This window comes from Danio rerio, chromosome 24, assembly GCF_052040795.2.
Source record: "Danio rerio strain M-AB ecotype USA chromosome 24, GRCz13ab, whole genome shotgun sequence".
NCBI lineage: Eukaryota > Metazoa > Chordata > Actinopteri > Cypriniformes > Danionidae > Danio > Danio rerio.
This window is the reverse complement of record NC_141044.1, coordinates 19816660-19832392: the sequence shown is the minus strand read 5'-3', so window position 1 is coordinate 19832392 and position 15733 is coordinate 19816660. Positions and strand designations below refer to the sequence as shown.

Genomic DNA, 15733 nt, shown 5'->3' with positions numbered 1-15733 from the left:
ACAGATTGATATTTTTCTGATCTCTTAACTCTGTGGCTAGCTGTTTTGGATAATATAAATAGATGTTTCAATATAATTTTCTATGTGAGTTAATGTTTTAGTATTTTTACTGCAAATGCCACATCCATAACACTGGAAATGCTCAGGAGTCACATTTGTGAACAGATTTCTGAGACCAAATAATTTAATATTTGCATATACACATGTAAAATTTGTCAGATATGGATTCTTTCTGAGCTTGAACAGGACATGTGATGACATTTTGTCTCCCACCTAAATAAGTAAGTCACACAAACTTGGAATGACATGAATGTGACTAAGAGGGGACAAAATGTTGTTGCTTACTGAACTGTTGTTTAACATCACAAATTGTAACATTGAAAAAATGAATGTGTGACATTGGAAGGTGTAAAATGGATGGAAGGCAATAATTATTTGGCTGTCACATATCTTATATAACCTAAATTGTGTACACATGTACTCATAAACACACACTGGGACAAAGTAAATTAACTATGGCCATTTTTGTTCCCTACAGCAGCTGTTGTAATAGAGGTCACAACCTCTAATTAAAGTGAGGTGAATAAGTGAAAAAAGCAAAGCGAATGATGTTTATGTACATGTACTGCAGGTTTAAAAGAACAAGACAGAGGCAAGCAAAAATTCTGAACAACTCATAAGCAAATTTATGCTGACGTTCTACTGTGATTTCTCTGAAAAATACAAAAATCCCAGAGTGTTGCTGCTCTCATCCTTTAAAATACCACACAAAGAGACAGAAATCTGAGCTATAGGTTTTTGAGTGAAAGAATGGGAGCACACAAAGTTTTTGTGCAGTCCTAAGCCCATTTGTTTTACTGCCATTTCTCCTGTAATATGATTTTCCATACAGCTCACAGATTTTTCAAAAGTGATGTGAGAACATACTTCTCGAGAAGGTTAAAAACTCTGGCCTTTATCTTGTGTTTCATTTATAAGCTTTTTCATTGAGATCAGTCAGAAGGATAACTTGGTAAATATTAGAAGACAAGCAGTGCTTCTGAGAAAGTGTTTTATACAACCCAATCTCACTGCAATTCGTAACTTTTTCATTTAGTGGCTAATTCGTATGAATTTGTACGATCTAATTCGTACAATTTAGTACGATTTGCTTATCCCCCAATGACGGTTGGGGTTAGGGGTGGGGTCAGGTGCCAAGCCTCTTTTTTAAAATCGTACCATTTCGTACGACTGAACTCGTACGAATTCGTACGAATTAGCCACTAAACTGGCAAAACGTAAAATAATTATGTTTTCTCGTGAGATCAGGCTGGTTTTATACTGTAACATGGCAGCGGTGCATCTGAGTGAATGATGAGAAAGTCAGGGATAATTCTCTGTGCATGACAGTGAAATTAGTTATAGATTATAGATACTTATTATTATTATTATTTTTATTATTATTATTATTATTATTATTAGTAGTAGTATTAATAACAACAACAACAACAACAACAACAACAACAATAATAATAATAATAATAATAATAATAATAATAATTATTATTATTATTATTACTATTATTACTATTATTATTGTTGTTGTTTTTTATTATCATGGATTGATAAAAATCTGTTTACTTTAATAATAATGATAATTATTATAATTACTGTAGATAACTGTGAACATTTTTATAGAATGATTAGAAAATGACCATAATTTATTAAATGTAAATAAATTAATTATGCATTGTTGTATTCTGATGTCATCACAGTTTTTTTGTATTGAGGACCAGGACCATGGCCCCTCCTTAAAACCTCACCCGCCCATTTATTTATAATATTTATTATAAATAAATACTGTATATCAAAAAATATATTTATATTTTTCCAGTGATGGGTTATGACTGCGTAAAACATGTGCTGGATAAGTTGGCAGTTCATTCCACTGTGGCGACCCCTGATTAATAAAGGAACTAAGCCCAAAAGAAAATGAACGAATGATTAAATGAATTTATGTTTACATTTTAATTTTAAATAATTAAAACTTTGACTACTGAAAATAAAAAAACTAATGAACGAATGAGTGAATGGATGACAATCAATAATAATTCTTAATTTCCCTTATACTTTAACATAATAGACTATTTCAATATGGTGATGTCATTGGCATTTCCTGCTTGTTATTAAACTATTTCATACAGTAACTGAAATATGAGGCAATTCAATCATAACTTAACATTAAAACAGCTCTCATAACATTATTTATCAACATGTGAACCTTTTTGAATTCTCAGAAGCTTTGGAAATAAAAAATGTAAAATAGGAAAATACATTAGCAGCATTGTTATTGTTTACATGTCTTAAATGATCTTTAATAACAAGCGAAAAAATAATTAAATAGGAATTATACATAGGTAAAAGGGAAAGTAACTTTAGTTTAATTATTAACAACAACAACAACAACAACAACAACAACAACAACAACAACAGCAACATAATAATAAAAAAGTGCAAGAGAAAGATCCTTTCCAGTAGATGACTCTGACAATAGTTATGGATTAATTAGATAATAACCATAATTTTTAACTAATCCCAATATTACTGCAAGTTAAATAAAATATAGTGAATAAAAACCAATAATAATTCTGAATTTCTAGATGCATTAACAATATAAAAACTAACAAACAAATACATGCATTCAAATACAGGATTTATACATAAATAAAACATACAAGTGTCTAATTTGATTGAAGATAACAACAATATTCATTATATATTAATCAATAATAATATACATTAGAATTCACATTTTTCAGAATTTAAATTAATAGCAGAACAAAGAAAGAAAGAAATACTCATGCTCAATTCATAACAAAATGTTACATAATTTTATATTTCTGCTACTGTTAATTCAATATTCAAACCACTGCGAGGACTAAACTTTCCCAGCATGCAACGCAACATAAATAAATAATGTCAGCTACTGCTTTACTGTTTACTGCGCTACAGTTTACTGCATTATTTACACTGGTGATTGATGATTATTTTGTGAGTGGCAAAATCTTTTTTCCATAAATGCAAATAAACACAGAAGCACAAACAAAATCTTATCTGTACAGAAGAAGCAAACCAAAGAAAACAAAAAGAACTAAATATTACATTGTTCAAAAGGAAGAAGAACAACAAAGCCATAACCTTCAAAAATATAAATAATGGGATCTTACAGCAGCAGTTAATGTAGAAATGGTTGAAGAAAAGCCAAATAACACACAAACAAGCATAAACCCGAGGCGTAGATATTTTTTTTATGTCGATTTGTTGTTGTAATGTGAGATGCTCGAGCATTAATATGCTGATCAGTAAAGCTGAGAGAAGGTAAAGCAGGCATTGACTGAAACAAACAGTGTCCATATCTGAATGTAATGATTCCCCCACAGGCCACAGTGCTTTGAGCTCAGCGCCAGCATTGATTTACACTGCTTCTCAATGCATTCAGAGCAAATTGTAAATGTTCAATGTTAAAAACAAAGTCCTTTAATGTTAGACACAGCCAACAGAAGCTCTGTATTTTCATGCATCTGTCAGTTTTAAGATTTTGGCCTTTTTTATTTATTTATTTTTTAAATTCAATTTAAATAAACTGTTATGTGTTTCTTTTGTTGAACTTTATCAGTTTGTCTCTGTAGACTTTAATTACATCACATACATTTAAATACAATACATACTGTACATTTCACTGAGTTTTTAAGCTTTTTAGCAGCACCAATTTTATGATTTACATTTTTTTTCAGTTAATTTACAGTTGAGAATTGTATTAGGGGATGTTGATCTGCTCTCTGTCGACTTTTGATGATGAAAATTCAACTGTGCATTTTATCAAAGTGACTATTACCATAGTTTTAGTGGTTTGAATTATATATTATATAATAAATTACATATAGGCAAGGCAGTGGCGCAGTAGGTAGTGCTGTCGCCTCACAGCAAAAAGGTCGCTGGTTCGAACCTCGGCTCATTGGCGTTTCTGTGTGGAGTTTGCATGTTCTCCCTGCCTTCGCGTGGGTTTCCTCCGGTTGCTCCGGTTTCCCCCACAGTCCAAAGACATGCGGTACAGGTGAATTGGGTAGGCTAAATTGTCCGTAGTGTGTGAATGTGTGTGTGTGGATGTGTGTGGATGTTTCCCAGAGATGGGTTGCGGCTGGAAGGGCATCCGCTGGGTAAAAAACTTGCTGGATAAGTTGGTGGTTCATTCCGCTGTGGCGATCCCGGATTAATAAAGGGACTAAGCCATCAAGAAAATGAATGAATGACTAAATAATATTTGAAGAAATTAATTCTGTAAAATAACAGTAAAATCAGTGGCAGTTTATAACCAGATTTCTGTGTTGTAACTTATAACAATAAACCAGACAATACATCACATTAAACTATAAAAAATATCACTAAAATTTACTTATCAACATTAAACGTTACTGGAGGAACAATAAAGGTCCCACAATGCAACTAAAAAGCATAAATAAATAAATAAATAATTAACACGGATCACAAAATACAGAAAATTGTCAAGTTACTGAACGCATATTTTTACCGTGGACGAACACCAAAAGCTCACAGTTTTATTCATATCTAATCATGTTTTTACAAAGAGAAAAAAATTATACAAATACGCCTTTAAATGTAAAGTAAACTAAAGGCTATTAATTGCAAAACTTTCACTGTATGCTACTGGATGTAAATTTCCATGTAAATTACCATGATGTAGTTCATAATACCAATAAATCTGTAAATATTTCTAAATGTCTAAAAAGTGACTGTACTGTAGCATAAAACTCATGTATTCATTTCTATGTTGAATTAAAAGAGTGTTGGGATTCTTATAAACTAATGTGCAAAAAATAAGTTTACCTTTACTGTAATTTGGTGCTTGCCTTAATTTCACAATAAGATTCTGAGTACAAAAAAAAAACACAGTTAAGTCCTGTAAAGTGATACTAATGTAATTTACTGTGAAAAATTGTACATGTTATGAAATTCTGGGACTTTTTTACAGTGTACATACTTAGACTGGAGAAAACATTCTACAACACACAAATGTAAACTATTCGCAGTATTTTCTGAATTATGCAAAAAAAAAAAAAAAAGATTTCCATATTCTCTCATATGTGAAAAAAACTAAACAGGGTTTTTACTAAAAAGGATAACTTTATCCAAAGGTCAGATTTTTGTAAGCGAATTAGCACATATGTAACCCACAAATTGGATAATTAAACATGCTAGAAACCTTGTAATACAAAACATTTAAAATTATTATTGTAATAAATCTGCTGGGGAAGTATTCGAATTGAGTTAAAGTTCATTTTATATATTAACACAATGAGAATTTTATCTTTAGGTAAACAATACAGGGAGCATGTTACAAGTTGTCACTGAACGAATGTCAAAAATAAAACCAACTTTTCCTCAGTAGCGTACAGTGATAACTATTATCTAATATGTTTACACTATTACCCTGCAGGGTCTTGCATCTCATATAAACAGGCCTCATACCTGCAATTCACAAGCTTTTTTTTGTAATTTAACAATAGAATGTGTAAAATCTTCTAAATCTTCTAAAAATCCTCTGGTTCAGGCCAAAGACATCAGTATATTTTGGCAATTAAAACAATGATTAGAAGAATATTGTATGACAGAATATTGAACAGTATGCTGCATAACATTGCTCATCCAGAACGAGGCTCCAAACAAGTTCATTTTTTTAAGCACATTTTCAAAGGGGATCAGAAAGATTTATTTAAAGTCAAACAAACAAACAAAACATCACAGAAATCAAGAAATTCAGAGCTACTTACTTTTCTTGCTTGTTGTTTCCCTCCACCAAAAATGATGTCACTTCCTGGAGCATGATGTCAAACAGGAAGTATCTTATATAAACTTAGTATAAGTTTATCTTAGATAAACTGGTAGAAATTAGAGTTAAACATCATTTTTGATCTTATAAATTGTATTTTTCAGGTAACGTACAATGGTTTATGTTTGTAATTTTGGTTTTAGTTATAAGTTATTGTTACAAACTTCTAAATAATAGTTATTTAGCCATAATATTTCAAATTAAGGTGACAGGGTGGCTCAGTGGTTAGTAATGTCGCCTCACAAGAAGAAAATTGCTTGTTCAAGTTTTTCCCGTGTTCGCGTGTTTTTCCCATGTTCGGATGGGTTTCCTCTGGGTGCTCCAGGTTCCCTAACAATCCAAAAACATGCGCTATAGGTGAATTGAATAAACTAAATTCGTCATAGTGTTGACCATCACTGGGTTGCAGCTGGAAGGGCATCCGCTGTGTAAAACATATGCTGAATAAGTTGGCAGTTTACTCTGTTGTGGCGACCCCAGATTAATAAAGGGATTAAGACGAGGAAGAATGAACGAATGAATACTTACAATTGATCTAATTAAAAATGTACTCTCAGTGGACTCTCAATAGGAAACCTTGTGCCACATAAATATTAATAGTATACATGATGACATAACATACATATTAGTTTTACCTTTTATTGTGTGATTTAGTTCTCATAATGATTAAATGACATAGCTTGTTGTAAATCAGCTAGCATCTTAAAAGCAGACTTAAAGGGATAATAACCACAAAATGAAAAGGTCACTTTATTTTGATGGTCCGTTTGTTGAATTTAAGTGACATTGCATCTTCATGCTAACTAATTCTCAGTAGAGTATAAGTAGAGTGTTAGGTTGGGGTTAGGGCTAGGGTTAGGGTTGGCGTTAGGGTTAGGGTAAGTTGACTGTACTTGCAAAGTCTGTTTAGCAGCAGTATCAACAGATATTAAGCAGATATTAAGCAGTCTTCTAATTCTCAAATTAACCATCAAAATTAAGTGTTACTAATGAAAATTCTGTCACCATTTACTCACCCTTCTCTTGTTCAAGACTAATTTGGGTTTCTTACTTCTTATGAACACAAAAGAAGATATTTTGAAAAAAAAAAAAAAACATTGTTAAGTAACCATTGACCCCAAAGTATATGTTTTCCTATTATGGGAATCAACGGTTTGAACTTTTAGTATTTCTGTTTCATTAGTATTTAAAAGAAAGAAACTTCTAAAGGTTTGAAATCACTCAAGAAAGAGTGAATAGTGAGTAAATTGTCAATTTTGGGTGAATTATACCTTTAACCTTTTGAGTTAGACATGGATGTGTTTACGTGTGTACAGTATGTGTGCTTGTTTGTTAAACCATGCGGCTCTACTGTACAACACGCATACCAATATGAGGTGAGCACTGGGTCACAGAGAGAAACATACGACAAATTAATCACCGCAGACTATGTTTACAGATATAGAACTCCTAAATAAAGCAGATCAAAAACGCTATTTTAACAAATGAATAGCCTCTATAAGAACCCAAACACACAGTGAGCAATACAAGATTAGTAAACTACACAAGCGTGATCGTGAGTCAAGGTGAATTAGATTAAGTAAATTGGTAGTAGTGTATGTGTGTATGTGTGTTTGTGTATGTATGCATGTATATGTGTGTGTGTGTATGTGTGTGTGTGTGAGTGTGTGTGAATGTGACAATGTATGTGTGTTTCTCAGTGCTAGGTTGCGGCTTGAAGGGCATCCGCTCCGTAAAACATATGCTGGAATAGTTGGTGGTTCATTCCGCTGTGGCAAGCCCTGATAAATAAACGACAAAGCTAAAGGAAAATGAATAAATACATGAACAATTAGTAAACACCTATCTTTTCTTTAAATCAGTCAAAGTCTGACTATCTGCTCACACATTTGGACTGCTGGTTCTTGCTGACATCAGTTTAATGATTTTAGCAACATTAATCTTAACCTCACCCCTTTTACGTTAGTTTGCTACGAGGCAATGATGTGCAAAAAGTAAACCCTGCCCCCCTACTAAATATTCTGTTTCAGTTAGAAGTACAGCAGTATAAAGAAATAAAAGTCTCAGCAACTGCAGAATCACGAGGACTTCAAGTTCACAAAAATCTAGGGATTTTGGAAGGTTGATAATGAGTGCCCCCTTTGTGGCTGCTATGAGCCTGAATTTAGGGTGCTAGTTTCAGATTGGGTGCCTGTGTTAACTTGCAGTCTTGTGGACTTATATTGGATGTCATGTGTGTTAGTTAACATAATATCAAAATGTACTCTTGTTCTTATATTTCTATGTATATACAGTCGTCTCTCGCTTAAAACCGGTTCACTTTTTGCAGCCTTGCAGTTTTGACATGTTTTTTTTTTCTACATCGTATTGTGTTCTGCGTCCTGATTGGCTGTAGACTGGGGATTCTCAAACTGGAGGGCCGGTGTCCTGTAGATTTTAGCTACAACTTGCCTCAACACACCTGTAAGAGTGTTTCTAGAAAGCCTAGTAGGAGCTTGATTAGCTAGCCCAGGTGTGTCTGATAAATCTTCGATCGCTAGCAGTGTGACTCTGAAGTGCTGTGCTGTATGTTTGCAAGTTTTCTCCCCACAATGTTGACAAAACATTCTGAACCGTTAAAGGCACCTGCAGTAGCACCCAAAAAAGCAGTGAAAGATTATAACCATCACACAGAAAGTTGGACTTTTGGATGTGCTAAAGAAAGGTAGAAGTTATGCGGCTGCTATTACGGAATAAACACATGAGGATCAAATTGTTTGGATCTTTGGTTTCATTCTTCAGTACTGGACTTATTTTTCTACGAAGGTTTCAACTTTGAGAGAAAAGTGAGAAATTGTAAACTACAGCCTAAACATCTATAATAATTGTAATACTGAATACTTTGCAGATTTCACCTATTGCGGATTATTTTTAGAATGTAACTCTTGCGAATAACGAGGAACCACTGTAGTAATGCTTGTTAAAAACAATATATCTGGGCACTTCACTATTTTGTTAAAATTCATTTGCCTCCATAGGGCGTCACGGTGGCACAGTGGGTAGCACGATCTCCTCACAGATAGAAGGTTGCTAATTCAATCCTCGGCTGGTTCAGATGGCATTTATGTGTGGAGTTTGCCTGTTTTCCCTGTGTTTGTGTGAGTTTCTTCCAGGTGCTCCGGTTTCTCCCTAGTCCAAAGATATGCGGTACAACATGTGTAAAACATATGCTGTATAAGTTGGTGGTTCATTTTGCTATGGCGACCCTGATCAATAAAGGGACTAAGTCGAAAAGAAAATGAATGAATGAATAATTTGCCTCTATAATCTTTTATCAATTACTATAACCTTCCCTCCTCCCTTAAAATGTCCTTTCTTCATGTCTGGTCACATGGAATGTCTTTTTTGTAAGGTCATCAGTGTGTCTTGCTTTTGTCCATTCATCCATTGTCCTGCACTTCCAATGATTCAATCAGTTCCCAAAGCATGCATCAACCTATTTTTTTTTTTTTTTTTTTTTGCCAATTTTAGGACCATTTTAATCTGATATATGTCACTATATGGGAAAATCTTAACCTCTGTTTCATGCTGACTTTGAGTCCACAAGACCATAGGGGGTCCCATTCAACAGCATAGATTTCATGGTACACCCTTTGTAGCTGCTCTGAGCCTTTGATAAGCACATCTGCTCAACTGAGGTTAATTCTGAGCAGATTTCAACCCAGACAAATCTGCATTATGTCAAAATACTGTGGAGTGGGAGAAAGACTTCAAGGTATTAGGTTGGCAGTTTTGGACTGGGCATCTATATAAACCTGTGGACATAAAATGGGTACCATGTGTGTCGGTCTATTTATTCTTCAGGACTTTAGGGTGTTCCATTTATCATTTCAGCTTTTAAAAGCAGCCCCCTTCATTGAACACATTTGCTGAACCAACATATGCACTTGAGGTCTTTACTTAGAATGACTGCTTAAACGCTGTGGTCTACAGTATATGTGGGATCTAATGCCCCAACAGTTTAGGGAGAAATTAAGCTTTGTAAAACAAAACAACAAATCAATCAACAAGTCGAGTCACTGTTTCAAAGTGTTAAAATGCCACATACAGTAATTCGGACACCTACTGGTCAAAGCCATGTATCCTCACCGGCCACTTTATTAGGTATACCTTACTAGTACCGGGTAGATACCTCTTTTTGCCTTTAGAACTGACTTAATCATTTGTGGCATAGATTAAACAAGGTACTGGAAATAATCCTCAGAGATTTTGGTACATATTAATATGATAGCATCACGCAGTTGCTGCAGATTTGTTGGCTGCACATCCATGATGTGAATCTCCCATTCCACCACATCCCAAAGGTGCTCTATTGGATTGAGATCTGGTGACTGTTGAGACTGTTTGTGAACAGTGAATTCATTGTCATGTTCAAGAAACCAGTCTGAGATGATTTGCACTTTATGGCATGGTGCTTTATCCTGTTGGAAATAGCCATCAGAAGATGGGTATTCTGTGGTCATAAAGGGATGGCCAAGGGTAGCAACAATACTCAGGTAAGCTGTGTGCCAAGAAAATATCCCCCACACCATTACACCACCAGTCTTAACCGTTGATAAAAAGCAGGATGGCTCCATGCTTTCATGTTGTTGTACCATCCTATGTTTCAGCAAAAATCAGGAATCCTTTAGTGTCCAATTTTAGTGAGCCTTAGTTTCCTGTTCTTAACTGACAGGAGTGGCACCTGGTGTGGTCCTTTGCTGCTGTAGCCCATCTGCCTCAAGGATCGTCTTGACCATGTCTACATGCCTAAATGCATTGAGTTGCTGCCATGTAATTGGCGGATTAGAAATCTGCGTTAATGAGCAGTTAGACAGTACCTAATAAAGTGGCCAATGAGTGTAAATGTGACAAATATTCAAGCAAAACTTGGAATAAAATAGGCTTTTTCAAACACATCAAATACTTGGAATGCACTTGGCCTATTGTCTAATATGATTAAACATTAAGTCTCCATAATATGCATTCTTTTAGATATTTTCAAGGCTTATGTTGTTTGTTGCATTGTGGGCTCTGATAACAGGACAACACATGTCTATTTACTAATACTATTCCTTTTAGTTTTATGAATGTGTCTAATAAATGGTCTAATAAATTGTCTATTCACTTGTTAAACTTTTCCAAAATCAAGTAAGATTTATAAAACCTGTTCAGTGATTCCTCAATCTATGGCCATTAAAACTCCCACAGCACTTCTTATAAAGTGTAGGGGTGTAAGCCCAGTGTCTTAGCCAAATTCCCTCAATTGGCCCTTACTCATCAAGCCTCCTAATAATCCCTCTCCACTGAATTGGCTCTATCACTGTCTCTCTTCTCCACCTGCAGCTGGTCTGTGGTGAGCACACTGACACTTTTGTCCTGTGGCTGCTATCCAATCATCTCAGTGGATGCTGAGGAGAGAGAGGGCTATGAGGGGGCTCATGTGATTATAAAGCTTTGCGTTTATAGCAATACACAGTAAAAGTCTTATAAAAAATTAATTCATTCATTTATTCATTCATTCAGGTGCCATTTTGGTTTGGGGCTGTGTGCACTTGCAGTCTAGTGGATATACAATCACCACTAACTATGTGAGTCTATGATATTATAAGGTGTCATCGTTTTAACTTTAAGAACAGCGCTTACACGTGTCCCCTTTAAGTTCTATGTGCCCTAAATGCATTATTGAATGCAATATTTTTTTCATAATTCTGTTAATCATCTTCAATCCTGATCAAAACTACTAAATTGCTTAAAAAATTACAGTAATTTAACTCTTTAATTGCCAAATTCACAAATGATGTCACTGATTCAGTGAAAAAACACATAAAATTATATATTTTCATTCTAAAATGTAAACATTTTAAAATTATTTTATCAATTATTTATGTGAAACAACATTGTTTTGGATTAATTGGACTTTTTTTCTCCCTAATTTACAGTTTGTGGCTGTTTTTGCTCCATTGACTTACATTATAACCACATTTTTTTTTGTATTCTAAAGCCATGAAACCATATAATCATGCATTTTTGATTGTTGGTGTTTTTTCCTGTTGTTAAAAGGTAAAATTTGTAATTTTTGCTGTTGATCAGTTCGCACCATTAACCTTTTAGATAAGCCTGTGCAAAAAAATCTATCAAAATCAAAATATGCATCTCAGTTCTCAAAACTACATGGAGCAAATAAAAACAAAGACTGAGTGTTCATGTGGTTATAATGGAAGTCAATGAAGAAAAAACAGCCACCAACAGTAAATTAGAGAAAAAAAAATGAACATAATGCATCAAAGTCAGTGTTTTTACTAATCTTTCACATGTTGAAGACTGTGGTAAAAAAAAAATCCAGTCCACAATTACTTTTAATATTAAAAAATATGTCATTTTGTGTGTTTTTTTCTTCACCAAATCAGTGACATAATTTAAGAACTTGGCAATTAAAGAGTTAAAATCCTGTAATTTTGTAAAACGTCGTTGCTTTGATCAGGACTGAGGTTGATTAACAGATTCATCCAAAATATATATATATTTAAAAAAATTGTATCTGATTTATTTTTACAGCAGTCTAACTCAGTAAATGTTTTCATAACAAAAGGGTAGTAATTTTAAACATGCATAAATATTAAAGCAGACTTACCCCACAGCCAAAGAGGAAAAACACAAAAGTGCAGACTCAGCTGGTCTATGGGTTTACATTTGGGATTGTAACCATACTTTCATGACTGCTGCAGAATTTGGCTTCTAGTGGTACCTTGGTAGAAGTGTACATTGAGAGAGTATTGTGGACCATGAAGCGAGGACACTGTTAAAATGCTACAGTGGATTGTAGAAAGATCATAAGTTCACAAGCGTGGTATTTGTGATTATTCCATAGTTTCTACAAGTGGCAGCTCGACAATACTAGGCACCACCTACAGTAGATTAAGTAATCCAAAGATATGATAGGCATGACATTTTTGACAAGCTACTGAGCTAAGTCTGCTCTGGTTGGTTCACAGCAAATTCTCCACTTTTGTTTGTGGTTTAGCAACAGTGTAGTTTTTATTATTTATATATTCCTTAAATATATATTTTTGGCCTCAAATTACTGGGCAATTCTTGAAGAGTCTCTTTCTCTTTTTGGAGCCGGTTGGCCAGTTCTTAGAGATTATTATTTATTAACAATTTTATATTAGTGTACATTATCAATTTTGTTATTCATCTCAGGCCCTGTCCACACAAACATAGGTATGTTCAAAACTTCAGCTCTTTCAACACAGTTTGGAGCTCAGTTGCTTACATAAGACACTTTTGTGAAATGGATGGCATGTTGACAGCCAACCAGAAATGATAATAACCCTTTTTAAGGCTTCTGATTGGCCAACATGATTTTAATGTTAGATGTAAATTGCCACCTGTTGCTTTAGCATGCTCTTGACTGCACTTTTAAGGGGAGTATTTTTGCTTTTTTATGTGAATTACATTTTTTTAACCGTGATTGTGGACAAAACTGTTTTGGAAAATTATTTTTAGGCATATGGTTAGGAACTGGATCTTTTTTTTCTAGAAATCACATAACACACTTACATTTCTGTTTTTCTTGCTGGGTTTGAGTATATGTCAAACATGACATCTGATGTTTGTAAACATGAATTCCAAATTTCTGTCATGTCGCATATATAAATATACAGTGCAGTCAAATTGGAATATATTGCCTTCTGAAAGGCACGTTGATGCGAAAACAATCATGGCCACCATATTGAAGTACCATTCCAAATGAAAGTGCTCAAAACTAGCCACTTTGAAGGGCTCTTGGTAATGAAGGATTTTAAAGGGTACAACCAATGCACACTTTGGGCCCCTTATGGTCCTTTGCAGAGGTGTTGAACAGCTCTTTCCATTCAGAAGGGCTCACCCCTGTGCTCTAATTCATTCTAAGCTGTCAGTACGGCCTTCTAGGAGATTAGGGCATATGAGGGGATGAGCCCTTCTGAATGGATTATGCTGATAGTTTCAAATACAGCAATTTCGTAGCCCGTAATGCTTGTTGACACATTGATATTGTATTGATATTGTAACTGTAAATAAGGTGACACAATCAAATTTCTCACGTTTTGTTTAAAGACTTTTTGTCACTTGATAAGGGGGCATAGTAGCTCAGAGGTTAGCACTGTTGCCTTACATCAAGAAGGTTGCTGGTTTGAGTCCCTACTGGGCTAGTTTGCATTTCTGTGTGAAGTTTGCATGTTCTCCCCGTGTTGGCGTGGGTTTCATCCAGGTTCTTCGGTTTCCCCCAAAGACATGCGCTATAGGTGAATTGAATAAACTAAATTGGCCGTAATGTAAATGAGAGAGTGTGAGAGTGTTTACCACTACTTGGTTGAGTCTGGAAGTTCATTCACTGCGTTAAACATACTGTATGCTGCAATAGTTGATGACTCATTCTGCTGTGGCTTACCTCTAAAATAGAGACTAAGCTGAAGGAAAATGAATGAATGAATGGCCCTTGATAGCCTTCCATAATTAGTGAAGTTCATAAACAAATTTTGAGAGGATCACTTGCTTATGACTGACCATGGCTGGTCCCGCTTTAGCTACTTTATCATATGATTTACTAATCAGTCGAATCCAAATGCTTATAAATAACCAGATATTCTTACCTTAGTCATCTTCACCTTGAAGAACCCCCTCATCCAGCCCTACTACTCCCCCTCTTTCCTAGATGAATCCAGGACAGGGTGGCATGATGGCTCAATGGTTAGCAGCACTGTCGCCTCACAGCAAGAAGGTCGCTGGTTCGAGTCCTGGCTGGGTCAATTGGCGTTTCTGTGTGAAGTTTGCATGTTCTCCCCATGCTCACATGGGTTTCCTCCCACAGTTCAGACATGTGCTATAAGTTAATTGAATAAACCAAACTGGCAGAGTATATAAATGTTTTAGTACTGGGCATTCACCGCATGGCCATATGTGGGTGTAGTTGGCGGTTCATTCAACCGTGGCGACCCCTAATAACCATGGAATAGGCTGAGCGAACAAATTCGGGGGAGTTCTTGAGACCTACCTGAGCTCAGACTCCCCTCTTTCTCCCGATGAGCTCAAGGCTCTGTCCCGGGACAGCATGCCAGCATACTTTATTATCAATCATCAGCTAAGTGTGAACTGCAATAAAACTAACACTGTACTCAGGGCCGGAGCAAGCTGAAGTGCAGCTATAGGCAAAGGACGGTCATGCCGCCCTCAACCATAAACGGGGGTGGAAGGGGGGGCACCCTCTCCATTCTGCCGCCATATACGCGGATATAACTGAGGGCGTGGGTGCTAAGGGGAGTGTCGGGAACGCCGCTCTCTCTATTCTGCCCCACTAGACATGCATATAACTTAGGGCGCGGGTGGTGCGGGTAGTGTCACAGACGCCGCTATCTCTACTCTGCCGCCCTAGACGCGGATATAACTGAGGGTGCGGGTGGCGAGGGTAGTTTCGGGGATGAAACTCTCTATTCTGCCGCCCTAGACACGGATATAACTGAGGGCGCAGGTAGAGAGGGTAGTTTTGGGGATGCCACTATCAATTCTGCAGCACTAGACGTGGATATAACTGAGGGCGCTGGTGGCGAGGGTAGTTTCGGGGACGCCGCCCTCTCTATTCTGCCGCCCTAGGCGGCCTCTATAGACGCGCCGACCCTGACTGTACTGCTCATCAGTTCAAGAGAAAACTGAATTCTTTTTGAGCACAGCTCACTCAATTATGAAAGTGTTGCAAATTATCCAAGAGGTCAATATTTGCAATAAGGCCCGGCTGACTAAATAAGTCAATTCAAGTACATAACACTTCATAAATCGCACACACCCAGG

At 35.8% G+C, this 15733-nt stretch overlaps 1 long non-coding RNA gene across 2 annotated transcripts in view; it reads right to left on the bottom strand.

Annotated features, from left to right (window-relative positions):
* The window catches only part of LOC141380661 (uncharacterized), a 155060-nt gene extending 149183 nt beyond the window's left edge, over positions 1–5877 (bottom strand). For both annotated transcript variants that reach the window (XR_015524874.1, XR_015524873.1), the window contains exon 1: positions 5829–5877. This is a non-coding gene — a long non-coding RNA (uncharacterized LOC141380661). The remainder of the gene's footprint in view (positions 1–5828) is intronic.
* Positions 5878–15733: the final 9856 nt, after the last annotated feature.